This window comes from Eriocheir sinensis, chromosome 9 (genome assembly GCF_024679095.1).
Source record: "Eriocheir sinensis breed Jianghai 21 chromosome 9, ASM2467909v1, whole genome shotgun sequence".
Classification (NCBI taxonomy): domain Eukaryota; kingdom Metazoa; phylum Arthropoda; class Malacostraca; order Decapoda; family Varunidae; genus Eriocheir; species Eriocheir sinensis.
The window spans coordinates 6,185,415-6,212,964 of NC_066517.1; the positions used below are offsets into that span (position 1 = coordinate 6,185,415).

Sequence of the window (27,550 nt, forward strand, 5' to 3'; positions counted from 1 at the left end):
ATCCTTAACCGGAAGATTCAAAAGCACCTTTCCACTTCTGACCTTCTATCTGATCGTCAGTATGGGTTCTGCAAGGGGCGTTCTACTGGTGATCTCCTAGCCTTCTTAACTGACTCTTGGTCATCCTCTCTTAGCCGTTTCGGTGAAACCTTTGGTATTGCGCTGGACATATCAAAAGCTTTTGATAGGGTCTGGCACAAATCTTTGCTTTCCAAACTACCCTTCTTCGGTTTCTATCCTTCTCTCTGTACCTTTATCTCCAGTTTCCTTTCTAACCGTTCTATTTCTGCCGTGGTAGACGGTCACTGTTCTTCCCCTAAATCTATTAACAGTGGTGTCCCACAGGGTTCTGTCCTATCTCCCACTCTTTTTCTGTTGTTCATTGATGATCTCTCCAAAACGAACTGTCCTATCCATTCCTACGCCGATGATTCCACTCTGCATTACTCAACTTCTTTTAATAGAAGACCCACCCTTCAGGAACTTAACGACTCAAGGCTGGAGGCTGCAGAACGCTTAGCCTCAGACCTTACTATTATTTCCGATTGGGGCAAGAGGAACCTGGTGTCCTTCAACGCCTCAAAAACACAGTTTCTCCACCTATCCACTCGACACAATCTTCCAAACAACTATCCCCTATTCTTTGACAACACCCAGCTATCACCTTCCTCAACACTAAACATCCTCGGTCTATCCTTAACTCAAAATCTCAACTGGAAACTTCATATCTCATCTCTTAGTAAATCAGCTTCCTCAAGGCTGGGCGTTCTGTACCATCTCCGCCAGTTCTTCTCCCCTGCACAGTTGCTGTCCATATACAGGGGCCTTGTCCACCCTCGTATGGAGTATGCATCTCATGTGTGGGGGGGCTCCACTCACACAGCTCTTCTGGACAGAGTGGAGGCTAAGGCTCATCGTCTCATCAGCTCTCCTCCTCATACTGATAGTCTTCTACCTCTTAAATTCCGCCGCAATGTTGCCTCTCTTTCTATCTTCTATCGATATTTCCACGCTGACTGCTCTTCTGAACTTGCTAACTGCATGCCTCCCCCCCTCCCGCGGCCCCACTGCACTCGACTTTCTACTCATGCTCATCCCTATACTGTCCAAACCCCTTATGCAAGAGTTAACCAGCATCTTCACTCTTTCATCCCTCACGCTGGTAAACTCTGGAACAATCTTCCTTCATCTGTATTTCCTCCTGCCTATGACTTGAACTCTTTCAAGAGGAGGGTATGAGGACACCTCTCCTCCCAAAATTGACCTTGCTTTCGGCCACCTCTTTTGTTTCTTTTTTAGGAGCAGCGAGTAGTGGGCTTTTTTTTTTTATTATTGTTTTCTTTTTTTGTGTGCCCTTGAGCTGCCTCCTTTGTTGTAAAAAAAAAAGGGGGGGGGGTGAGGTCACTGCTAGCTCCTCGTCCACACAGCGTTTGACACAATTTCCTTGGCTTGGTGGAGGCCTGAGAGCTACACTATATGCTGTTGTGCCGTGCCTAAAGGGGGGGTTTCGGAGGCGTTTACTCCCATCGCAAGCCTGCTGGTCTCGGGGGCGGTAGGGACTGGAGTGTCTCGCCCTTACCTTTGCTCAGTTCAGGCACTCATGACTGAGGGCATGACCCTTGTTAACCACTGGCGTCTGGGTCCATTCCCAACTCTCAATTGGGCGGCTTCAAGATGGCGGGCCACTCGCCTTGCCTAGCCCGGGACACCGGCCTTCAGCTGTCTCTCGCCATTCACCTGTGCCGTGGAAGGTTAAGTCCAGAATGAATCACTAATGAACACCGGCTAGGGCTATCTCTCACTTCCAGGCACTCAGGATTCTAGCGAGCGGTGAGCTTACCTGTGCCGTGGAAGGTTAAGTCCAGAATGAATCTGGCCAGCTGGCGCGGTTGCCTCGTTACCTTGGCTTCTGACGTGGCCTTCACCGGGTTCCAACACTCTCCCTTCTCGCCTTTCAGCTTGGTACATTAATCTATCCTTCCTCTGCCTTTCTGAGGTTGTCTTTTTGTGTGTTAACTCTAAACTTAATTCTCCCTTATTTTCTAGGACGTAACGTATAAATATATAAAAACGAGTGGATTTATATCGGGTGCCAACCCAAGCTGTGGTTCGTATTTCTCGTTCTCTTCCCTTACCGACTTATAACATTTTAACTGCTACGGGTATTGTTTTGGCTGAGGAGAAACTGGATCCGGTAAATAACCATGGCCATGTACAAGGGGGGTATTCCCAATTTTCCCAGTTTGCTTTTAACTGGCTTCTGCGGTGATGGTATGCCGGCGGGTACGTTACATAATCATCAGTATATGAGAGGATAGGACAGTTTGTTTTTGAAAGAAAGATGATTAATGGATAACAGAGAGTGGGGGGGATAGAACAGAGGCCTGCAGGACACCACTGTTGATAGGTTTAAAAGAAGAAAAGTGGCTATCTGCCGCAGTAGAGATAGATTGGCTGGAAAGGAAACTGGAGTTAAAAGTATGCAAAGAAGGATAGAATCCATACGAGGGTAGTTTAGAAAGCAAAGATTTGTGCCAGACTTTGTGAAATGCTTTTGAGATGTCTATGGCAATAGCAAAAGTTTCACCGAAACGACTAAGAGAGGATGACCAAGAGTCAGTTAGGAAGGCAAGATCACCAGTAGAGCTCTTGTGGAACCCATACTGGTGATCAGAGAGAAGATGAGAAGTTGATTGATGCTTAAAAATCTTCTGGTTAAGGAAGACAGGAAAGTACAGCTATATAGGACGGTAGTTTGAGGGATTGGATTGGTCACGCTTCTTATGCACAGGCTGTATGTAGGTGTAGTTTTAGCAGGAAGGAAAGGTGGGTGTTGAAAGGCAAAGACGAAACAGTTTGACCAGGCAGGGTGTCCGCACGGAAGCACATTTTTAACCTGTACAGCCCTGTTGTCGGCTATTGCCGACACCGCATTTGTACACGGAGGGCCCGCTGCTGTCTATATCAGACACCAACGTCTCCCTTTATTTAAGCGGCTTGTATGGTAGCCAATGGTTTCAAAATTGGACATGTGGTAGCTCTCTCTGTCTCTTTGAGAGAGAGAGAGAGAGAGAGAGAGAGTGAATGAGTGAGCGAGCATTGCATCGCACCGCACCGCACCGCACCGCACCGCATTGCATCGCATCGCATGACACCTGCCATACCCAGCCACAGCCATAGTGAACTCAGCACTAACTAAGCTAACTAGGCTATATCAAAAACATTTTGTGTTTATTACATATTATTACCAAGACAAGAATGAGTGACAGTAAGATCGACAGAAACGCAACATTAAAAGTGAATGTATGGTATAAATTTATGCACAGAAATAGTATATATTTAGTTACTACTACAGTACCCTCTCGAGTTTCGCGCTCGCTTCGTTCCGAAGGTATAGTGCTAAACTCGAGGATCACGAAACTCGAGGTATTGAAAACACTGAGAAAGCACTTATTTGTTCCGACCCGTGGAGATTTTTTTTTTTTTTTCATGTGGGCTATAGCGCTGGTAGACTATCCATCTGGGCCTGATGGCTGGCCCCAAGCCCGTCTTGGCACAGACAACTGTTTATAGTGGCACCATTATAATTGGCTCATGCTGCCCTCCGGAGCTCACTTTTTTTCATCTTTAAGGCCCGTCCACACTATGCATCATGATGCGTGCAGTGTTGAATGGACGTGTTGAAAAACGAGGTTTTCAACATGATGCAACGCAATGAACGCACTGATGGGATATTGCCATTTCAATGCGACGCGCAGTGTTGCACCAACCATCATAGTGGGAGTATTGCTTGACACTCGCTCCGATGGCTCAATCATCAGGTTCCGCGCTTGCTTCCGAGTGGACGAGGAGTAATACATTATAATATTACATTATATATTATAAGTTCTGACGCTTCTTTTTCAAGAGCTTCTTTTTTACAGCACACAAAGCTACTTCAGTCCGTTTCATTCCATCTGTCCCCCAACAAAGTGGGAATTTTGAAGGCTGTGGCACCTACGCATTTCTGGTTCGTGAATACGTGAAAATCAACTGTTATGATAGACATTAAAGCTTATTTCTCAATAATAGGGGGGTCGCCTGATATGCGAACTTGGGATATGCGAACCACCTCATATGCGACCTCCTTCCTCCCTCCCTCCCCCCCTTGGGGGGTGGATCACGTGGGAGCGGTGACTTGACTCGGTAGTAAGAGAAAAGTTTTTTTTTTTCATTCATTTCATGTTCCCGACTTCGCTAACATCCATTTCCTACCAAATAATGAACTTGCTGTTACTCACTTACCCAAGGAAGGGAAATAAACAATGGCGCAATCTGGCAACTCTACTCTGTGAGACGGCTCCACGTGTTCTCTTCATCAGTACGTCTAAAGCAGTTTTTTTTTTCATTCATTTCATGTTCCCGACTTCGCTAACATCCATTTCCTACCAAATAATGAACTTGCTGTTACTCACTTCCCGAAGGAAGGGAAATAAACAATGGCGCAATCTGGCAACTCTACTCTGTGAGACGGCTCCACGTGTTCTCTTCATCAGTACGTCTAAAGCAGCCATTGCTCTCACAAGCTGTGTCTGTGCTGTGTGCAAGCTAGCCTGTGGGCTATTGTTGTTGCTGTTGTTGTATCACTCGTAGGTTATGACAGAGAACTAGGCAAGACACAATTCACACGTTTCTGGTGACACGCGCCATGCAGCTGTTTGTTGTATGGGTGTGGTTGTGTGGTTTGTAAACAATGCAAATGGCGGCCTGGCTGGTATTGCGCGAAATATCTCCTCGTACAAGACTCATGATGTACAGTTTCTGATATCATATTTACCCCATTATTCTCACTAATATTAATAATTAATAATGAACACATGGATATTTTTTTCCAATATGATTTTTTATGTAGCTTGTACTGCTCCTTAGTCATACAATCTTAAGCCACCTGTGACATCAAGATCAAGATCATACAAATGGCGCCCGACGGAAAAACGGGATAACAGCAAGGCATGGGCAATCCTCCATCGATTTCAATTTTGTATAGTAGTTATTAGATCGCCCTGTATTCTATGGTAACATATTATAAGACAGCTACGGACTATGAAGGATTATATACAATGATAAAGGAAAGTTTGCCGTTGTTATTGGATAAGACAAAAAACAGACCCTTAAAAACACCCCAAAAAAGAAAAAAATCATTAAAAATTTGTACATTCGGCGTACAAGGCGCAGGGTTAAACTTTCAGGCATTTTTTTGAGAAAAAGGTGCGCGCTATACGCTGAAAAATACGGTATTTATTTTTCGACAGAAACCTACCTCTTGTTTGATTTACATTGTTTTTGATTTACGCGACCTCTCCAAGAACGCAATACTCGCGTAAATCGAGAGTTACCTGTATATTGATATTTATTTCATGCAAAAAGGTTAAGTGAAAAATATATAATTACTTCATTTTCTACTTATAGCACAACATTAAAACTAGAAAATAAAGGTTCTTTGTCCATAGACTATAAAAAAATCTTTCTCACCTTGAAATTCAAGTTATTTTGGGGTATTGACAAGAAAATAATGTTTCTGTTTTTAACTTAAATATGCACTTTTTTTCATTTATGTAACCTAACCTTACTAATGTACTGACTCATATGTTGCTGGCACAAGTTGAGAACATAATGAAAAAGTGGGCATTGATATATACATTATTAAATATTTAAATGTGTTAAATAGTGTACTGGCAATAAAATACAGGAAATCATCGAGCAAATTGGTGTATGGGTGTGTTTCGTTAAGAACTCGGCAGAGTTCTTCAAAGACAGTGGCACTGCCCACTGTCCAAACACATTCCACTATACCTAGAAAATTTTCACGACGACTGTTGGCTCTCAAGATATAGCTGGAAGCCAGACTCTCTCGAGTCATCAGAGTTTTGAGAGAAGTCTTGGGCTTTCCAGGATGTGACACACACATACACACAAACACACAATTATATACTTTGAGAGTAAGAGTAGTAAAGTTGGGGGGGATACACAGTAGCAGCACATGGCCTTGGTGCTCATCTCTGTAACATTGGCCCTTGAGACTGTGATGGAAGGGAGCCCCCATTACCCCGGGACACTGGGCCAGTGTGATATCTGGGTTACCACAGTTTACCTTCCCCAGGTTTCCCCAGGTACCCATTTATCGACCAGCCTGAGAGTAAGGATGAACAGCTGGGTGAGCTGCACACTGACTGCCCGGGCCGGGATTTGAACCCAGGCCTGCGGAGTAGAAGCCAGGCACGCTAACCACAAGACCACGGAGGCGTATAACTTTGAGAGTGACACAGGATAAATGAACTTAATTATAATACTTTTGAAAGTCACTTAATCTGACTTCATATATATAATAACAACTTCTTTACTAATATAATTAAAGAAAGAACTGCTGGTATACATGAACACAATCACAACTTATATTGTAAAAAAAGGGGAGAAATTATCTGACTCTAAAAATTAACTGCAGGACAATATGGCTGAGCTTATTATACACTTAATAAAATGTAAAGCTTATAGCACTGTGGTGTGTACTATTTGGAGCAATTCTTCACAGCCTGCTATTAAACATCTTTTTATATGTTATTTCCTATAGAAATCAATTAAATAAATTGCAAATACAAAACAGGTTTGAAGAAAGCAAAAGGGACCTTTAGTGATGCATAAGAAATACAGAATTTTATGCCCTGCAATATTCAACAAAGTCCTGAAAAGCTCCAGCTATTGCAGTCATTCTGGTTGAAACTATTCAAGGAAATATACACATTTCTACAAACTATCCAGTAATATATGCTTGGTCTTGCTTCTTCAGAATCTTTTATCTTGTGTCTCCTGCCTGGAAGTTTAAGGGTCTGACGCTGCACCACTGCTGGGACATATGGGCTGCTAGGTGTTGTAGCACCCGCTACACTTTCAGGTTACACTCAGTCTCCTATGAAAGGAAAATTATTTGCTTGGTCATCATAACCAGGATCATAAGAGAGAGAGAGAGATGTAAAAGTGACTGGCTAGTAGTTAAAGGTTAAGAAGCAATGAAATAGAAAGTTTACATAGTTATTAAACTTGATCTGTGGAAATGAAGAAAACAAAGAAATACAATGACTAAGTTATAATAGTGAATTTAAAGTATCTATGTTTTAATAGGAAGTTAGTTTATCTCAAGCACTATGAAAGAGCTTTTTACTTATTGTTATAGTAGAGCGACAGTGTTTTAAGCCATAATACAGCAAGCTGCTCTTTAGAAAGTATGCCGTTTTATCTACTTCCCCATATCTGAGCAGCTGACAATGTCTGAGCTCCACTCCTAATCCTAGCCACATTACTGGGCAGTGCCCTGGTGGCAGAAGTGGCAAATCTTAATGACTGATATGTTTGCTAAGCTCTGCTTTTTTTTTTTTTTTTTTTTTACAGCAAAGGAGACAGCTCAAGGGCACAAAAAAGTAAACATTAATAAAAAAAAAAGCCCGCTACTCGCTGCTCCTAAAAAGAATCCAAAGAGGTGGCCGAAAGATAGGTCAGTTTCGGGAGGAGAGGTGTCCTGATACCCTCCTCTTGAAAGAGTTCAAGTCGTAGGCAGGAGGAAATACAGATGAAGGAAGATTGTTCCAGAGTTTACCAGCGTGAGGGATGAAAGAGTGAAGATGCTGGTTAACTCTTGCATAAGGGGTTTGGACAGTATAGGGATGAGCATGAGTAGAAAGTCGAGTGCAGCGGGGCCGCTGGAGGGGGGGAGGCATGCAGTTAGCAAGTTCAGAAGAGCAGTCAGCGTGGAAATATCGATAGAAGATAGAAAGAGAGGCAACATTGCGGCGGAATTTAAGAGGTAGAAGACTATCAGTATGAGGAGGAGAGCTGATGAGACGAAGAGCCTTTGCCTCCACTCTGTCCAGAAGAGCTGTGTGAGTGGAGCCCCCCCACACATGAGATGCATACTCCATACGAGGGCGGACAAGGCCCCTGTATATGGACAGCAACTGTGCAGGGGAGAAGAACTCAGTAAATGGCCTCACCTCTATGAAAATACTGAAATGACATCACGTACTGAAGTGTGTGTGGCCCCATATCCCTTCCCTTCTCCATGGTGAGATAACTTGGTGCATGCAAGTATATTACACTTTTACCTACAGAGGAGGTCAAAACAGTGTAATGAAACTAATCATGGACAACTTGGAGGACAAAGTCATGGCTAAGAACTGACAGAAAGGCACGTTTATTACGTTACCTAAAGGATACCTTCATGCAGGTTAACAAAAATGTTTCACTCACTAGCACGTTTTAGCAACAATATACTGAGCTGACTCTCCACATGACAAGTGATTGGCTTACCCTGAACTTCCTCACTTCATCTCCGTACTCCCGGTGGGGCAGACAACATCGTCTGCCTCTGTCACAGACAGCGCCTGCCTCTGTCACGGGCCACGTGCTGCACTGGTGTTGAGGTTCCTGTGATTGGCTACTGTCTCTTGAGTACGTATGTATCGAGCGCTGCCATTGGTTGAACGAAATATGTCAACAACACACTACGCCGTCTGTCGGCGGGAGTGTGAAACAGTGTTAAGGCAGGAAAATCTAAACATGGCGGACTTAAGATTTTTTGGGAATCGCAAGATACGACATTCTTATTTCCGCCATATTGGATCCACTTAAGATTGTCGTATCTGCGAGGCGTTAGTGAATCTGGGCCCAGGTTGATGGGTGGTCTTCAGGACAGCATGTGGGTAGTTTTAAGCCACACAGCGGTGACTGAAAAATCTGAGGTGGTAGCGTGGGGATTCAAATTCGTGTCGTCCATCACGTGGTGAATGTGGGCCCAGCACGCTACCACTTCAGCCACTGCCTACCCCGACCAAAGCCATGATCTGACTCCTTTCTGCCCCTCCCACCCCACCCCTTCTGTGTGTGTGTGTGTGTGTGTGTGTGTGTGTGTGTGTGACAAGTCAGGACATGACCTGACCTGAGTCAGGTCATGTTTTGACCAAAGCCCTGATCTGACTCTCCTTTCTGCCCCATCCTTCCCACATCCTTCTCATTTCACCTTCTTTGTGTGTGTGACAGGTATGGACATGACCTGACCTGAGTCAGGGCATGTCCTGACCAAAGCCCTGACCTGACTATTTTCTGACCCTCCCTCCCCAAACCCTTCTCCTTCTCTTTGTTTTCATCCTCTCTATCTCACCTTTCACGAGAGGGGCTCATAACCAGAGTGAAGCTACACATCTTCTCTTGAGTCGGGGGCTCGCGTGATATTGAGGGTGCGCTGAGTTGAACCAAATGCGACAGGGAGGAGGCGGCGGGAAGTTCAAACGCAGTTAACGTGTTAATAACACTCACTCTCTCTCTCTCTCTCTCGCCAGAGCCACAATGTTTGGAGGAAAACGTCCAGTGTGATACTACCTTTTAAGGTAGCGTGCATGACGCCGATGGTAAGTAGGCGTGACCCATACATGTCAAAGCAGCGCGAAACTCGGGGTGATAATGCGCGAAACTTGGGATGGTAAGAATTTAGGACAAACCACGAAAGTCGAGGATCGCGAAACTTGGATAGCACGAAACTCGAGAGGGTACTGTATGAATTTTACACAGTTGTGCATGTATGTAGTCAAAGAGACAATCATACTGCTTACAAACATCACTAAAGCAAGAATAATACAGTGTCAGAGTGGCGCGCCAAATGAGGGAGGTTGGCGTCCGGGCCGGAGGACGCACCGTAGTGCACTCCATAACCAACCCCATAGAGGCAAAAATAAGCCAATATGAGTGTTATTATACCTTTTCCCCTTAGTTTTAGATAATTTGCAATTGATTTATGCAATAAAAAAAAATCTGATAGGGGCTTGGGAGTGAGGTGCAAGCAAGCTCAAAATATAGTCATACCTCAGTTTTACGAGTTTACTTCGTTCCAGAATTTTGCTCGCACACCAAAATGCTCATAAACCAAAATGAATTTCTCCATTGAAATTAATGTAAATCCCATTAATGTGTCCCATATCCCCCCCCCCCCCCAAAAAAAAAAAATTTACATATTATTTTATCCAGAATTACAGTAATTTTACTAACTAATTGCAATAATTAGTAATATAAAACACAAATCAATATGTTATGGTTGCTACGGAGACTTACGCAACTGCTAATTATGCTCGAGGTGTAGGCTTCGTTCTGGGATTTAGAAGCCACAGAGTCCCTATTCTCGAGGCACTGGAACTACGTTTGACCACCACCGTGAAGCTAACCTGACGTATCGTCCGAGATGGAGGGTGAACGGGAGTCAGTCAAGTCCAGGAGGGCATACAAGCTGCTGAGGCTTGCAACCCGTTCCTGTTGCGAGCATTGTATCCACCATTCCTGTTTTCTTATTTGCAGCACCATCTCTTTTAACCATCTTTTTCAGGGACATTGTTAACTCCTTCCCAGCAGCAGGGCAGATTTTTTTTTTCTTTTTACAGCTAAGGAGACAGTTCAAGGGCGTAAAGAAAAAAAAAGAAAAAGGCCCGCTACTCACTGCTCCCGAACAGAGGTCAAAGGAGTGTCCAAAAACAGAGGTGAATTTCGGGAGGAGAGGTGTCCTGATACCCTCCTCTTGAAAGAGTTCAAGTCGTAGGCAGGAGGAAATACAGATGAAGGAAGATTGTTATAGAGTTTACCAGTGTGAGGGATGAAAGAGTGAAGAGGCTGGTTGACTCTTGCATAAGGGGTTTGGACAGTATAGGGATGAGCATGAGTAGAAAGTCGTGTGCAGCAGGGCCGCGGGAGGGGAGGAGGCATGCAGTTAGCAAGTTCAGAAGAGCAGTCAGCATGAAAATATCGATAGAAGATAGAAAGAGAGGCAACATTGCGGCGGAATTTGAGAGGTAGAAGACTATCAGTATGAGGAGGAGAGCTGATGAGATGAAGAGCCTTTGACTCCACTCTGTCAAGGAGAGCTGTGTGAGTGGACCCCCCCCCACACATGAGATGCATACTCATGTATGTACTACATGTACAGTAGAGCCCTACTTAGCGCGAGATCAATTAGCGCGAACCGCAATTAGCGCGAGCCACCATCTACCAAGAAAATAATTAATTAGCGCGAAAGCCTCAGTTAGTGCGAGCAGCCACCACGACTGAATTTTGAAAATTGCGCCAAGCCGCCAAGATGCGCAGCACAAGCCTTCCTTCATGATGTGCAGCACAAGCTGCCATGATGCGCGGCACAAGCCGCCATGATGCGCAGCACAAGCCGCCATGATGCACGGCACAAGTCGCCATGATGCGCGGCACAAGCCCTTACTTTAGCAGACGACGCCATGTTGATACAGGGAAAGTGCTTTGTTTATGTTGTGGATGTGGATACGAACAACTGACCTTGGCCGTGTGTGACGCACACCCGGAAAATTTGGATTTGCCGGTTGTCCAAGTGTGATACTGTGTTAAGGCAGCGAGGCCGCTGACCGGGCGAGCGCCGGCGATGACGTCATCGGACTCCCAGCGAATCACAAGCGTGTTTTCAGAGCTCAGCCAATCGTAGGGTTGTTTTTTTAATGTGAGTGATCATCAAACCCAAAAGTCAGACCCATGTGTGCACCAAATAATTTTTTTCATATTGGTTACTTTATTCAATTAGCGCGAATTCAGTTAGTGCGACCGCGTTCATCCACCTAATTCTCACGCTAAATGGGGCTCTACTGTATGTATGTACAGGTAACTCTCAATTTACGCGAGTATTGTGTCCTTGAAGAGGTCGCGTAAATCAAAAACAATGTAAATCAAACAAGAGGTAGGTTTCTATCGAAAAATAAATATTCACTTCATTCAGTGGAGAGAGAGAGAGAGAGAGAGAGAGAGAGAGAGAGAGAGAGAGAGAGAGAGAGAGAATATCCATATCACCGAGATATCCACTCAGGCACTCAGTCTCAGCCTCACTCGTGTGAGGAAGAAATGAGGGACACCATGAGTGAATGGCTAGTATTGGTACCGGTACCGAGCAGTCTGGTACCGGTACCGTACCATACAGCTGGTACTGTTAGGATACCGGTTCCTGCACACCCCAATTGTTGAGTAGCGTGGCAGCGTGGGTACTGTATTGTTGTTCAAGTGGCGCGCGGGAAGAACTGAGCTCAGCTGTGTGGCCGCGGCGCCGTGTGAGTCCAGTTGCGTGAGACATCTGGTGGCCACTCCATAAAATATCGCGTATAAGTGGAAAAAATGTGTAAATTAAACATTTATTTGGATTTTGGACCCCGCGTTATTTCAAAAACGCGTAAACCAAACTCGCGTAAATCACGAGTTACCTGTACTACCAAAAAATAAAAATTGTCTATGTACAGATGCTGTCGATTTTGATCCATACGTCTATGTATAGGTTCCCTGCAAGTGGGCATTCTAGATTGACGTCTATATGTAGACTCTGCCACAAAACTGAACAAACATTTGAATCTATATATAGATGTTATTTAAGTTTGATTGGTCATATAGTCGTCCCTCAAATAGTACGGTTTCCAATAGTACAGTTTCGTTTTTTTATGGATTATCATGGATTATTTTTTTTTATGATTTTTAAATTTCCCGCTCGTCGCACCAAGTAGCCATAGTGTGAGTGGCAACATTTTTCTTCCAAAACACCTGCTGAAAGCACCCCAAAGCGTTCGAGAAAGTGTGCACCTTGCAGAAGAATTCAGATTTAGGAGAAGTTACATTTCGGGATGAGTTACATTGTGGTAGGGAGAGCATACCACGTGAATGAGAGCAGTGTTCGCTGTATCTATCATAGTGTAAAAAAAATTCTTGCTGCAGTAACTGCAAGTGCTCCAAGAGTGCTGCAAGAGTGGAGATAAACCCCGTTCTTTTCTGTTTGTTCATAAATTAACCTATTATAAACACATAAATAAGCATTTTCTTAGCTTAAACAAGAAATTGGTGGGCAGGAGTGGGCACTCCTACAGAATCCGGGTTTCCCGCCTGGCTCAGTTTCTACTCGCCGGCCAAAGTCGCCAGTTATGCATTTTCTGCTGTAGTGTTACCAAGCTGGACAAGTGAGCCATCCAGGCAGCGCTGCCTTCCACATTGTAAGCGAGCGAGCCATGTCATACACTCAAACTCTCTCTTACTCTCAACCACAATTTCTATTATTGCTCTCTAAATCATACTTTAAATAAGATACGAAACGATAATTGTGGAGATTGACTCCACGGCTCCAAAATACGACATTACGCCCCCATATTATATAGTTAAGGAAAGCATATTTAAACTACCCCAACCGAACTTTAAATAACCTGACCTCTAACGGGGGCTTCGCCTCCCTCGACCCCCCCAGCGTGGTAACACTGCGCTGTGACTGCAACAGAAAATGCATAACTGGCAACTTGGGCCCATGGGTAACAGCTGAGCTAGGCAGGACCCAGATTCCGTAGTGTTTCTAGGGGGGGCACTAATTTTATACGGATTTCCGAATAGTATGGGGGTCCTGGGTCCCTAACCCCCGTACTATTTGAGGGACGACTGTATATATATTGATATATTTATATGAAGGTTTAGAGTCACTCACACCCATTGCAAAGGCAATGTCCAGGACTTCTGACCTGAATATGGTTTACCTTCCTCCCTCCACTTTTCTTAGTTTTTTTTTCGCGTATTCTTTTTGTACTTATTCATTTTTAGGCAAAGCTGCTACCGTGTGGTATAGTTTGAAGCATAGCACAACACACAGTGTTAGCTGACACACATCACAGCTGTATATGCTTCTTTTCTTCTTTTTTAATAGAGCACAATAGGCACACTGTCTTTAGACTTTTTTTATCACTATTTTCATCATGGGATCCTGTCTCTACAATGAAATGTCTTCCACTGAGTCGCGCTGAACATGGCCCAAGAGAAAGATCACCACTAGGCTTCCTTAGGTGGTAGATATCACCAGCATATTTTGAGATTATCTCCTCAGTCAGCTTTAGCTTGAAGTCAAGGAAGCATTTCCATCCACCATTTGCTTTGTAAATTACATGGCAGTTGAGTGATGCGATGACCAGTAATCTGAGAAATATTTTCTTATAATATTTCTAAACACCCTTCCGAGTTGATGTTTGTACGGAGATTATTTGGTCCATTTTATCTATTCCAGCCATGTGGTGTTTCCTGTATTTGATGCACACATCTGGCTGACTTACTTGCTTCCCTGCTACTGTTACCTCTTCCATAGAATCCTCATATATTTTGCTTAGCATGTTCACATATTTCTTATCCCTCCATTTCATGTGCGTCATCTTATGCTTGTACTGTACTACAGTTTCACCTTTCTTCAGAACTTTTGATTTAACTTCCTGGGATAACAGTTTTCTGTTGGATCTCACAGTGCCTACTGCATCTGTTTTATTTTCAAGAAGAATTTCAAACAATTCTGGTGAGGTGTAGAAGTTATCAACTCCCAGAATGTAGCCCTGATTCAGTAGGGACTGCATTAGTCTCAAAACTTTCGTAGTAGGCTTTGTAAGTGTTTCCACTTTTTCATCTGACAAGGCTTCTATTTCCAAGTCATATTTTGTTTTCTTTCCTGTGTAGACTAAAAGATCCCAAACATAGCCATTATCAGACTCAGCTAAGATATCACTTTCTATACTAAATCTGGCCCGTTTTAGTGGAATATATCGCTTCCACTTTAGCCTACCTTTCCAGAGCAGGAGAGACTCATCAATGCTTATATTTTGCTTTGGAACATAAGATGACTTGAATCTTTGTATGAGAATACAAAGTCTCTGCCTTTTCTCTTCATTTTACCCTTCCTCCTTTTTTCACCACAGACTTTTGCTGCATACTTATTGGTCTCTGATACAATGTGATCCAGTAATTCATCATCAAAAAAAGCATGAAATATTTCTAAAGGTGACTGGTCATCTTCCAGGACAAGTTTTACACCACTATCACCCGTAAAGGGAAAAGGCTCACTATCAACAGCTGATTGACTTTGCCAGTTATATTGAATATCATCATCAGCGTTGGTTTCTTCTTCAGCATCAGACTGGCCATCTGACTCAACTTCAGGCTCTGATTCTGTATCAGTGTAATCACTGACAGTAGATAAGTCAGAATCATCAAAATCATCCAAAAAATCAGCATCTATATCCTCAGCTACCAAAGAAGTCATTTCTTCCGGTTTAAGAGGTCTCTTTCTCCTTGACATGATAGACTAATAATAAAATAAAATAAAAATAAAAACGAAAAAATTCCCAGTGTTAGCTGATGTGCGTAGCACATCCGCCACCGACAAAGCACAAGCGGTGACTGTCCTTGAGAGACAATGTCGGTAAGTGTCAGGGGGTTTGAGATGCCAAATAATGATTTATTTTGTTAATTTTGTTAGTAGTAAAGAATTGTCTATATATAGACCATGCTACAATCTAGTGTGGGCAAATGAGAGCAAACGCCTATATATTGACACGCCAACAAAAATTCCCAATTTCGAAACGTCTATACAGTTGTCCCTCGAATAGTACGGGGGTTAGGGACCCAGGACCCCCGTACTATTCGAAAATCCGTATAAAATTAGTGCCCCCCCTAGAAACACTCCTGGTCACTCCTACGGGATCCGGGTCCCGCCTGGCTCATCTGTTACCCGCGGGCCCAAGTTGCCAGTTATGCACTTTCTGCTGCAGTCACAGTGCAGTGTCTATATAATATGGAGGCGTAATGTTGTATTTTGGAGGCGCGGAGTCAATCTCCACAATTACTATTTCGTATCTTTTTTCAAGTATGATTTAGAGAGCAATAGGAACTGTGGTAGAGAGTAAAAGAGAGTGTGAGTGTATGACAAGGCTCGCTCACTGACCCCTGCAACAATAAACAATCAATCAAGGAGCGCTGCCAGGATGGCTCCGTTGCCAAGCGTGGTAACACTACAGCAGAAAATGCATAACTGATAACTTTGACTGGCGAGTAGAAGCTGAGCCAGGCGGAACCCGGATTCACGTAGTATGCTCTCCCTGCTGCTACTGAACTCGTGCCAAAACATACCTTCTCCTAAATCTGAATCCAATAAGCAGGCCCAGAAGAACTTCAGGGGAAATCTCATTAAAAAACCCTCACAAATTCATGGGACTGTAGTGGCGTAATATTACCCCGGCCGATATGAACGTGTTTATTAGCCAGCTGTTGATGTGGATCAATAAAGTAATATAAAATGAAAAATGGCTTTGTTAAGATCAATTATATAACCCCCCACGCGCACACGTGAACTTGCGGGAATTCGGTTTGACGGAGGGTGAGCAGGAGCGCTTGTGGCGGGTCACGCGGTAATGAAGGGGCTAAGGAGAGGTGTGAATGATGAAGAAGTAGAATATTATAAAGATATTTTTGACTAGGTGCCAGACGTCCCTGGAATAATTAGAGAAATTAAGATGTTGGCATTTTCTGTTGATGAAGGATTTTTTGGTGAGCTGGGGAATAGATTTGGCAAGATTCTGTGCAAAAATATAAAAATCATGATTAGCAGGTGTGGAAAGCCTTTTGTGAGCTGCCTCTCTATCTTTGACATCATGAGAACAAACGTGATTGAACCAAGGCTTTTTAGCATGAGGAGCAGAGAAAGTACGTGGAATATGTGCCTCCATTCCAGAGACAATCACCCCAGTGATGCGCTGGGCACACGCAGAGGGGTCTCCTGGAAGCAGTAATCATTCCACGAGAAATTGGAAAAGTACAACCTCATCATCATACTGAGCTGAAGCAAAATGCCAGATCCACTGCCTCTTCTGTGGGTCTAGACTCTAGAGGTTGTACAGGAGCGATAGGACAGAATGCGGAAATAAGGTTGTGATCAGAGGAGCCCAACAGAGAGAATATAGTAATAGAATAAGCTGAAGGGTTAGAGGTTAGGAAGAGGTCTAGAATGTTAGGAGTATCTCCAAGGCAGTTGGGTATACTTGTAGGGTGCTGAACCAACTGCTCTAGATCATCTAGGAGAGCAAAGTTGTTAGCTTGTTCACCAGGCTGGTTATATGAGTATGTTTGCAGTTGACTTCAAACTGCCTAGAGAAATAAGTGATGATGATTGTCAGGGGTGTATTTAGGACCTTGAAACATTGGGGGCTTCACTCAGCTCAAAATGCTGGGTGGTTGGAGGTGAGAGAAGCACTAAATCTTTAGGGTAATTCTGAGGCCTCTCTGACATACATTAGGGCCAGTTTATGTGTTATTGTATTTAGCAGTAACACTGAAAATATGTCAAGTGTGTCATAATAAAACTTTCAAGGTCAATAACAAATTATGGTAAAGCATAAGCACATTTAAGCATTTAAGACTGATGTATCATACATATCAATGTATTGTACAGACAACTTCAAATTAAAATTAATTATTTAAGGTACATTTACTGCAGAGAACAAGGCACTAAAAACTGATGAAAAGCAATTGGCTGTTTTACAATGTACTACAGGTAACTCGATTTACGCGAGTTTGTTTTACGCGTTTTTTAAATAACGCGGGGTCCAAAATCCAAATAAATGTTTAATTTACATGTTTTTTTCACTTATTCGCGATATTTTATGGAGTGGCCACCATAAGTCTCACGCAACTGGACTCACATGGCGCCGCGGCCACACAGCTGAGCTCAGTTCTTCCCGCGCGCCACATGAACAATAATACAGTACCCACGCTGCCACGCTACTCAACGATAGGGGTGGGCAGGTAATGGTACCAGTACCGGTACTAACGGTATACCAGTTATAGGGTACGGTACCGGTACCATACTGCTCGGTACCGGCACCAATACTAACCAGTCGCTCATAGTGTCCCTCATTTCTTTCTCAGACGAGGGAGGCTGAGACTGAGTGCCTGAGTGGATATCTCGGTGATATGGATATTCTCTCTCTCTCTCTCTCTCTCTCTCTCTCTCTCTCTCTCTCTCTCTCTCTCTCCACTGAATGAAGTGAATAGTATTCTCCGGTGTATAACGCACACCTTTTTCACATAAAAAATGCCTGAAAGTTTAGCCCTGCGCGTTATACGCCGAATGTAGAAATTTTTAATGATTTTTTTCTTCTTTGGAGTGTTTTTACGGGTCTGTTTTTCGTCTTATCCAATAACAACTGCAAACTTACCTTCATTATTGTTAATGATCCTTCATAGTCCATGGTTGTCTTATAGTATGTTACCATAGAATACAGGGCGATCAAATAACTACTATACAAAAATTAAATCGGTGGAGGATCGTCCATGCCTTGCTGTTATCCCGTTTTTCCGTCGGGCGCCATTTGTATGATCTTGATGTCACAGGTGGCTTACGATTGTATGACTAAGGAGCAGTACAAGCTACATAAAAAAATCATATTGGAAAAAAATATCCATGCGTTCATTATTAATTATTAATATTAGTGAGAATAATGGGGTAAATATGATATCAGACACTGTACATCATGAGTCTTGTACGAGGAGTTATTTCATGCAATACCAGCCCGGCCGCCACTTGCATTGTTTACAAACCACACAACCACACCCATACAACAAACAGCTGCATGCCGCGTGTCACCAGAACCGCGTGAATTGTATCTTGCCTAGTTGTCTGTCATAACCTACGAGTGATGGTGAGAATAATAAGCTAATTATGATCTCAGAAGCTGTACATCATGAGTCTTGTAAGAGGAGATATTTCTCGCAACACCAGCCCAGCCGCCATTTGCATTGTTTGAAAACCACACAACCACACCCAAACAACAAACAGCTGCATGCCGCGTGTCACCAGAACTGTGTGAATTGTGCCTTGCATAGTTGTCTGTCATAACCTATGAGTGATGGTGGGAATAATATGCTTATTATGATATCAGAAGCTGTGCATCATCAGTATGTTTATGGGGATGTATTTCTCACAACACCAGCCCAGCCGCCATTTTCATTGCTTTACTCAAGGACACTTGTCAATTCAAGCAGTAAAGATTACACCAAAAATATATAAATTTCGGGAAACTGTACATTGTCAGTGTTCTTTAACCCGTACATATTTCTGAGCATTTTAAGAACTTTTTCTTTTCAAAATTGTTGTCTTAAAGTTTGGGGTGCGTGTTATATGCCGCAAAATACGGTATTTATTTTTCGACAGAAACCTACCTCTTGTTTGATTTACATTGTTTTTGATTTACGCGACCACTTCAAGGATGCAATACTCGCGTAAATCAAGAGTTACCTGTATAGTAAAATAAGGAACATCTGAGTAAGTGAGCATCAAGTAATTAGCAAGCAGAAACTACCATTTTTCACAAATTCATCTAGTTTTTTATTGTTACCAAGGAGATTGAAAGCTACAACTCAGCACTCTTACACTTAACTTTTGTTTTTTGCCAGGAAAAAAAATGTCCGTGTCTGAAATTAGACCGTCAACACATTCAATATAATACCCCTTTTTTTCCAATAGGAAGATTATGCAATTCATTTTGTAAATAATATTAATATTAATGGTAACCACAACTTAAGTCTGAAGAAAAAATAACTTCACACTTCAGTGACAACGTAATGATCAATTTTATTTTTTTTGCTCTATTCACCTAAAAAAGAAGAAAAAAACTTTCAGCTTTTAGCCTTATAATAGACGTATTGTTTATCCCGTTGTCATAGCCTAGGTAATCATATCACGATAGTAAATAATGTGGCCTGTCAGGTTTCATCTCATGCAGCCTACTACTCTACTACTACATTTTATAAATTTAGATGCTGGTTTTTACTCCTGCCATGTCATCAGTTCCTGCAGGCTGCAAGTTTATTTAATACAGGGTTAACCTGCCCGCTGCGATCTAGCGTGGCGTAGCCACCTCTGAGAAATGACTAAATCACCCCAAATCTTAGTCGTACAAAGCAGCATGAATTTGTATATCATCGTCTCCACTTTACATCTGTGCAGCTGCTATTATTGTTTTTTTTTTACTTAAATAGCGTTGATATTGAATTTTTTTTGTTAAACAATAAACAAGGTTGTAACATGCAGGAACCTACCTGGCCTCTTAATTACCCGAAAAAAGCGAAAAAAAGCCGTGGCCAAATTCGCTCCAAGCATAGCCTACCAGTGAAAGCCAGATTCATCCCAATCGAAGCGGATGGGTTAAAGACGTATTAAAAGCTTCTTTTACTGTTATGCTTTTAACTTATTTTTATATAAATGAAATTCGATCGCGTAATTTTCACAAAACTATAGAATGACCACAGGTTTTTGCCTACAGCAAAATATCAATAAATTATCTCTTGAAATTCGTTAAATAATAATTGGATCCCTTGGAAATCGGAAAAATTACGGTCCCTTGTTCCACTTTGAACTGCAGAATGCTGGAGGAATTCGGTGCAGTGTGCACATTTCCCATCATTACAGTATACAAAACTACCATATTTTTTAAGGAGTTAGTATGCCTTGTGTGACAAAAACGTTTGAGAACCACTCAGCTAGACTTTGAATACTTGCTAGCTGGCTAACAGACAATGTAATGGCAGCAGCAGTGTCCCGACATGACTCATCTGCAGTTACAGCAACAGCAAGAAGTAACTCTTCCTCTGCCTGCTCTTGCCTTTCAGGCTGCAACTCATTGCCTTGGTCCCCTTTCTATTTGAAAAATGCTGCTTATATACATAGTCTCAGACTCAGGTCTTGCTTGCTACTACTAATCAACAAGCTCTCTTGCTCACAAGTGTGTGTGGGCCGGGATACTCACCTTGGCTGGCGCCTAGCACTACTGCCTAACTGATGGCCGACTGGCGAGTGGCTGTGAATACGTGATAGGAATGTAAACTGGACGGGAACAAACCGTATGATCTCTGTATGAGATCTATGAAATCTAATTTCTATTACTAACAGCTTAACAAGAATTAACATTTTGTATTGGGCTGGCTGGGGCTATTCTTAAAAAAAAAAACTCTTTGAGATCTGGGTCTATTCATAAAACATTTGGGGCTATAGCCCCAAAAGCCCAGGCCTAACTACGCCACTGATGAATGGAATAAACTTCAGAATGATTTAAATGAGATACATGAATGGAGTAAAGAAAGGGAAATAGAGTTTAACAAAAAAAAAAAAAAAATGTCACAATGAAAATGGGAAAAAAGTAAAAATGGACCATGTGGAGTGTATAGAATAGGTGGGTCAATCATAGACACAGTAAAGGAAGAAAAAGACTTTGGAAATATAATGCAAGATACAATGACACCTGAAATGCCCATAAATAAGATATATAGCAAAATATTAGAGTGGCATTTCACTACTGAGATGGGGACATGATGAAGCAAAAACTGACAACATTGATTAGACCAAGGTTAGGGTATGCAGCTGTAGTTTGGTCACCACAGGAAAAAGGATACAAGGAAACTCGAAAGGATCTAAAGGATTGCAACTAAGATGGTACCAGAACCATAAAACCTGTCATACTAGACTAGTTTGAAGGAACTGGGCCTACCAACACTCGAAGACAGAAGAGAAAGAGGAGCCCTGATAGCACTGTACAGTCCTCTTGAGTTTCGCGCTTGCTTTGTTCTGAAGGTATAGCGCTAAACTCGAGGATCGCGAAACTCGAGGTATTGAAAATGTAACGTCTTTTTTTTCCAAGGCAACGCTACATTCCTTCTGACGTCCACTGATTAGATGGTAATATGGTAGCAGGGTGGTCGTCTGGCTATTTCCGAGCAGTTGTCAATGATGTTGAGACAAGCCTCAGGACAAGTGAACACTCGTTCTGGGTTGTGATGGTTATCTTTAGTGCGGTAAAGATGGAAGGTGGGTGGATTCCTGTGTGAACCACTCTGAGACAATGTTTAGTTTAGGGGGAAGTGGTGATAACGTGTGGGTGTGGGTGTGTGTTCAGCAATGCCCAAATGGCAGGTTGACAGGCTTGAAATGAGGCCGTGCGAGCGAAAACGTACAAAGCGCCATCTGGCCAAAAATGCGATTTTGTGGTATAACACTATTTTGACCCTTCCTTTATAAGCGAGGAATGTCGGTTTGTACAAAACTGCAGTGGAAATAGGCCTGGGAGTCCTTCAAAATAACCCTACATTATCACCTACGCAGTTGAAAGTGAGATAAGAAAGCAGTCGCGAGCGAAAATGTACAGAGCGCCAATAGCATCACTGCAAACGTGCAAGCTTTTCCGTCTAGCGCGTAGTGCAAACTCTTAGCATTTATTGTTTATTAGTATATTTTACGTTTTGTAACTTCCTTCATGTTCCGGATTATTATGAATATCATGAACTGTGTATGACATATTAAAAAGTTAATTAATATTGCACATCATGGATGTTTTTGAAAAACCTACTTTTTCGGACCTATATATTTATTTTTTTTTATAACTGAGTACATGCCAATATTCTACATACCTTAACCTTCATTTTGGTCTTTGATTGAAGTGTCCACCTTAAAAACCAATGAAGTTATGATAATTTAAACATTGCAAAACTTTAAACGCGATTTCCCGCATTTAAAAAAATGGCGCTTTGTACGTTTTTGCTCGCACGGCCTCAAATTATAGCACTTACAGTAACTTAATAACTTTTCTTGTGTATGAATATAGTTACAGCCCCTGGGCGGTTAGCGGCGTGACAATTTTAAATGAATACATACATAACAATATTATTGAACCTAACTAACTATCTATCAGGGAGATTGGGGAACATTTGAATGCTTCTCTGTGTTGAAGACCCTTGCAGTGATGACTGGTGCAGGATGGAGGAGGACACTGGGGAGATTGAGGCGCCGACGGGGGGGGTAGACTGCCAGGGCCGGTAACTGTAGCAGTGTTGTTGACGAGGCGTGGTTGAAGAGGCCGTGGTTGTGTTGTTTTAAGATCTGAGGCGTGGTTGAAGAGGCTGTGGCTGTGTTGTTTACGAGCTGAGGCGTGGTTGAAGAAGCCGTGGAGGTGGTTATGACGGCAGGGTTGGTTAAGGCGTTGTTGAAGAGGCTGTATTCTGCCCTCCTTTGCTTCGCCTCGCCTTGCTGGGTTTTGCTCCGCCTTGCCTTGCTGTGCTTGTGCTGTGCCTTGCCTCGCCTTTGCCGTGCTTGTGGTGGTGTTCACAGGGCTGTGATGGACGGTCACGCCAACCTCTCAACGTGCGTCCTCACGGCTCGTCGGTCTACCTCCTTCTCTGCCTCTCACTGACTCTGCCTGTATCTCAGGGTTTCTGTCTCCTCCCTGGCCGCCCTCCTTGCCTCCTGCTGCTCGTCTCCTCACTGCCCCGTGCTTCTCCCTGCCTTGCCTTCTCGCCTTTGCTCCTCGCTAAGCTCCTCCCCCTTATTCACGTGACTCCCTCTCTGCATTACAACTAGATAATCTATCGCTAGCTAACTAATAATCATTCTAGGGTTTGAGACTGGAGATGAGGGATTTCAGAACCGTCTTTCATCCATTCACACCCTCATTCACGCCAATAATCTCTACTTATCACACACACTCGTTCACCCGTCCACACATCCGCTCACTTGCTCGTTTGTTGTAATATATAATCATTCACTCACTTGCATTCCATACTCATTCACTCGTTACACATTTGGACCATTACAAAAAAGCGCTTATTTGTTCCGTCCCGTGTATTTTATAATTTTTTATTTATTCATTTAAAAAAAAAAATTTTTTACATGTGGCCTATGGTTGGCCCCGAGCCTGTCATGGCGCAGGCAACTGTTTATAGTGCCGCCATTATAACTGGCTCATGCTGCCCCCCGTAGCTCACTTTTTTCATGCTTTACTCCCTTATTATCTCAAAATGCATACCTTGGAAAAAGGAAGAAAACAGGAAGAGAGAATGGGTCGTTTTAAAGCCACAAATGAAGCCTTACAATTGTCTGAGCTCTGAAAACACGCTTGTGATTCGCCGGGAGTCCGATGACGTCATCGCCGGCGCTAACCCAATCAGCGACGTCACACTGGCCGTTTTCCTCTAACCATTGTGGCTACTGGCAACGCCCGTACGCCCATCCAGGAGCGAGTTGTTGGTTGTCCGTAAGCTGGTGTCACACAGGGCCTTTTTCTTCCCACTGCGTTGGCGGCAGCTTGGGTAACCGGCAACTTTTCCGGGTGTGCGTCACACACATAAGCAGAAATTAGGAGGGTGTGGGGGGGAAGGGGCAGAAGAGAGAGTCAGGTCATGTCGTGACACACACACATAGAAAGGGAAATGAAAAAAGTAGGGGGAGGGAGGGGCAGAAGAGAGTCAGGTCATGTCTTGACCTAAGTCAGGTCATATCCTGACCAAAGCCCTGATCTGACTCTCCTTTCTGCTCCTCCCTCCCCACACCATTATCATTCCCCTTCTGTGTGTGTGTGTGTGTGTGTGTGTGTGTGTGTGTGTGACAAGTCAGGACCTGACCTGACCTGAGTCAGGTTGTGTTTTGACCAAAGCCCTGATCTGACTCTCCTTTCTGCCCCATCCTCCCCACATCCTTCTCATTTCACCTTCTGTGTGTGTTTGACAGGTATGGACATGACCTGACCTGAGTCAGGTCATGTCCTGACCAAAGCCCTGACCTAACTCTCCTTTTGATTCTCCCTCCCCACACCCTTCTCATTTCTCCTTGTTTTCATCCTCTCTGTCTAACCTTTCACGAGAGGGGCTCTATCTCAAATTTCATGAGAGGGGCTAAAGTGAAGCTACACACCTCCTCTCGAGTCGGGGGCTTGCGTGGTATTGTTGGTGGTAGCGAGTGTTCTAAGTGCTAATTGGTTCACGGATAGAGGAAGTCATATCCGCCAGGGTTACTTTATTGGGCAAACATCACACAGGTCATTAGGACAAGCACAGCACATAGAATAGGTGTTTGTTTGTGTATGCATTTGTGTGAATGTTGTTTGTGTAGGTTAACATTTAAGTGTTGGTGTATATGTGGAACAATGTGTAAAAGTGGACAACAAGAGGACATTGACGGTCAAAGAAAAACGAATACAAGAAAAGTTGAACATTGAAGACGCGACACGGACTGATATGCAGACAAGTAGTGACGATGAGCATTTCATATGAATACACTTATTAGTCTGTGCTTGTAGCGCCCATCTTCTTAGTGTCACTGAGGGGAAGGAGCACGGAATTTGAGCGGTGACTGCTACAGTATTAAGGCTGCGCTGAGTTGAACCAAACGCAACAGGGAGGAGGCGGCGGGAAGTTCAAGCGCGGTTAACGTTTTAATAACACACACACACACACACTCTCTCTCTCTCTCTCTCTCTCTCTCTCTCTCTCTCTCTCTCTCTCTCTCTCTCTCTCCATAGCCACAGTGTTTGGAGGAGAACGTCCAGTGTGATATTACCTTTTAAGGTAGCTTGCATGACACTGATGGTAAGTAGACGTGACCCGTACATGTCAAAGCAGCGCGAAAGTCAGGATGGTAAGAATTTAGGACTAACTGCGAAACTCGAGGATCGTGAAACTTGGATAGCGCGAAACTCGAGAGGGTGCTGTACAGGAATACATGTGGGGGACGTGTTGAATAGAAATAATTCAGTCAAGACAGAAAAGAGGAGATAACTAAGAGGACACAGCTAGAAATTGAGAAAGGGGACATGTTTGAATGATTTAAAGAAGTACAGTTTTCCTCACCAAAGTGTGGACATATGGAATGGACTAAGCAAAGACATTGTTGAAGTGGGCAGTGTCCATAAAATGAAGGAAAAGTTGGACAAACATAGATTGGGAGACAGGACTGTCCGAGCTTAAGCTCAGGCCCTGTATTCTACAAATAGGTAAATGCTTCTGATCTGCTATTAACAAGATAGCATGGAGCAAGACAACTAAGAGGGCATAGTATGAAGTTGATGAATGATAGTTGCTCAAATAATGTCATGACATTCAGTTCTCCATATACTGTAACCGTGAAAAGTTACAAGACTGGCTCCCCTTCTGGTGCACTGGCAGTGGTTTTTCAATTTCCCACGCTGCGATCACTCTACTGTACGTTGCAGGTGAATATTGTGTTTCGGCAACTCACCACAGTGGTGAGTGGGAACCTCCGTTGTTTGTAGCTCAGTGTCACATGCGATGTGATGGCAGGAAGAGACTGTTCTTGGCTGTCGTTTTCCCCCTCCATCACTCTTGTATATTTTAGTATTTTGCCTCCCAAATCTTACTTTGACACTCAAGATGGTTGGTGAGAAGATGTCGTGTAAAGAGAAGGCGTGTATTTTTGCCTTGCATGAATGAAACGTTGGCTAGAAGGAGATAGCTGAGCGTACAGGTTGGAGCAAGGCTGCTTTTTTCGCCTTGTTAAAAAGAGCCAATCCGCTGACGCCCGGCAAAGCTCCTCCACCTGCCCCAGCCCCAGGCCGTCCCCAGAAGACCACACCTATGACTGACAAGCTGATAAGACATGAGGTTATTAAAAATCCACTTATCACAGCCAGAGAACTCAAGCAAGCGCACCCAGACCTGCTCGGACATGTAGCGGTACGGATAGTGCAAGAGAGGTGCCAAAAGCATCTGAATCTGCCACTTTGCTCACACACCAAGAAATCCGTCCTTACCAAGAAAATGAAGATTGCACGTCCGTATTTTGCTCATGCATACAAGGACTTTACTGTGGCTCAGTGGCGAAAGGTGATGTGGAGCGACGAATCCACATTCCATTGTGGAGCAAAGCGGAAGGGCAAGTTGCGTCGTCTTGCTGGTGCCAACCCATTTGACAGGTGGTATGTGCAGATGAGTCAAACACCCTGATTCTGTCATGATTTTGGGAGGTTTCACTGATGAGTTTGGACGTGCTTTTTTTTTTTTTTTTTTTTTTTTTTTTTTTTTTGTGTGTGTGTGTGTGTGTGTGTGTGTGTGTGTGCTCCCTAAAAAATTGTACAATGAATGGAGATCGGTACATTGAAGTGTTGAATGAACATTTATTGACTTTTATGAGCTTCACGAACGCGAGTTCTTCCAACAAGACTGCACCATGCCACAAGACCAAGAAAGTCATGAAGTGGCTCCATGATCATCAGATTAACGTGTTGAAGTGGCCTGGTAACTTGCCGTACCTTAATCCCATTGAACAAATGTGGGGTTACATGAAGAGGAAGCTGGAGAACATGGACACGTCATCAGTGCCACGCCTCATTGAATCACTGAAGGAACTCTGGATCCACCACTTGCCCCTGGATTTTTTGTCAAAAGCTGTCTGACTCCATGCCTAGGCGTGTGGAGGTTGTCCTGAAGGCCCATGGAGGTCACACTTAATATTGAAAATAATGTATCACTTCAATTTTTTTTTCTCTAATTCCTCTTTTTAAAATGACCAGTCTTGCAACTTTTTTGCGGTTACTATACAGTGGTAGCTACACGGAATAGATTAACCTGCAAAGTGCCAATCCCGTATATATACACAGGCTGGCAGTAACCTGCGTGTAGTGCTGATCCCGTATATATTTATGGGCTCAATAGGAAAAAAATCAATTCATATTTCTAAGCAGAAGGCCGCTGCAAAATACTAGAACATACTTCGCATCTTAAATAAATATGCTGTTTTGTTTATTGTTAAAATAGTTTCTAATCAGCATTAGTAGTAAAGTAACCCAGAAGGAAATGGAATTGTTTACGTTTATGTACCAAAGCCTAACAATATGATGTTTCATGTTACCGTGAAATT

General features: G+C 43.2%; 1 long non-coding RNA gene across 1 annotated transcript in view; it reads left to right on the forward strand.

Annotated features, from left to right (window-relative positions):
* LOC126995871 (uncharacterized) overlaps positions 1-9,119 on the forward strand; it is a 34,923-nt gene extending 25,804 nt beyond the window's left edge. The window contains exon 4 of the long non-coding RNA XR_007750756.1: positions 6,140-9,119. This is a non-coding gene — a long non-coding RNA (uncharacterized LOC126995871). The remainder of the gene's footprint in view (positions 1-6,139) is intronic.
* The last annotated feature ends 18,431 nt before the right edge of the window (positions 9,120-27,550 follow it).